Here is a 1,880-nt window from a genome sequence, read left to right as displayed (position 1 = left end):
ACTCGGCGGCGGCAGCCGACTGGCGCCGCCGGCGGGCGTGCCCGCTGCCAGCGGCGGCGGCGTCATGCTGTGCGAGCTGGCAGCCCCGCGCCGCCGGGCGTCATTCAAGGTCACGGCAGGCCGCCACCGGCGCAAGGACGGTCTATGGTAGGGGGGACGCAGATGCCCCCCCCCCCTCTAAAAAAAATCGCCAACGATTGGCTTTGATATTCGGAAGCCTAGCGCGCAATAGCTGAATTCACCATATAGCGTAGCATGGGCAGTGACGAGATAAAATTCGTTGCACTACTACCTAGCCTCTTACTTCACCTAACGCTAGCACGTCTCGTCGACCTACCGCTTCGTACGCACTACATACCCTGCCCCATCCCCCTGCCTGCAGCGGTTGCACTGCCGCTGTTCCAGCCCCATCCGCAGCCGCCGGCGCCACTCCACAGTACTCCCCGGCCCTCGAGCCACGGCGCGGGGACGGGGAGGGGAGGGGCGGGCGGCGGCGTACCCGTCGCACCTGCACGCTCACCATGACCGGCCGGTGTGGGTCCGGTGGTATCGGCCCCGCGCCAGGCCTATCTCGCCGCTGATAAAGGCTGACCGGTGGTCACGCGGCGCGGCGGCGACTGGATTGTGATGAGGCAGCGGACGGTCTCTCCTCATGAATGTGAGTCAATCTGCCAGCTTGCAAGTGATCCTGGACGAGTCTGGCTGCTTGAAGGAGTGTCCCACATTTGAAGCACATTTCATAAATATCATCTCGTGAAGCCTCAGGACCAACGTCTAAGTAAATTACTGGGTAGTGTGGCTGCAGCACCGTCAAGACATGATATGCATACCAACTTCAATTATGATCGAGTCCAAATTACGCTGCCAACGCTTTGTAGCAGCACTATGCTTTTTCTCTGCAGTTGTCGAAATCGCCGTCGCCATGACAACCGCCGGGTGCAACTTAAAGAACGCTTGTGATTGGCCCAGCAGGCGGCAAGGGTCTGTCACCGAGAAGTGCATTGCTTTAAGTTTAAACCAGTGCGCCACAACAGCATGTGATACTCCCTCTCCCAAAACCAAGTGCGCCTAAAAAAAACTAAAAAAGAGTAACTGAGGTAAACGCCATAAGGGAGAGAGAAAACCCAGAGTATAGCGTTTCGTTAAATTCGCCGGAAAAATATCCATGCCCGCGCATCTTTTTGCCTAAACAGTGTGGTTAAAGTCCTCGTAGCATTCACTACATAACATTTTTAATAAATTAGCGTGTTGCAGACATAACAGAAGACATACATCGGAAAAAGCACGGCAAACGAAATGTATTACTTTCATTGTGGTGGTAGGGCGTACAATAAGATTTATCCAGCAGGAGCGGCTACTTCAAATCGAAACTCTGAGCTATTCAGCCGTGACCGCTGGCCGGATGTTACGTTTTTCGGCCGGATCGGACCAGACAGCAGTCGGCGGGCGCTCCAGCTGACGCAGCCGGAGCGGCCTGCTTACCGCGGACCGCGGGCTCGGAGGGGCGCCGACACAGTGCCGGCCACGCGAAGCTCTCGACACTACCGGCACCGCCGACGCCACCTGACACCGCCTCATACCGTCTGACACCGCCTTACACCGTCCTAGCACCGCCTGACACCGCTATGACAACACTTGCTACCGCCTGACAGCGGGGTTCCACCGTCGAGCAGGCGCGGTCAACACGCGAGCCAGGAGCGAACACAGGCCACACAGCGTGATCATCCGTCTTTGAGGTACAGTTAAAGACATTGGCACCGTGGTGGCCAAGGCCGGCACTTAATCAGCACCGGGGCAACGCCGGAACAGCACCGCCAGGACTCTGAATCTGAACCGGCCTTGAAGTCAGCCGTTTCGGGTCTCGGAAACACGAACCTAAG

The sequence above is a fragment of the Pollicipes pollicipes genome, unplaced genomic scaffold, assembly GCF_011947565.3.
Source record: "Pollicipes pollicipes isolate AB1234 unplaced genomic scaffold, Ppol_2.1 Scaffold_6138;HRSCAF=7277_pilon_pilon_pilon, whole genome shotgun sequence".
Classification (NCBI taxonomy): Eukaryota; Metazoa; Arthropoda; class Thecostraca; order Pollicipedomorpha; family Pollicipedidae; genus Pollicipes; species Pollicipes pollicipes.
This window is presented reverse-complemented; position numbering follows the sequence as displayed.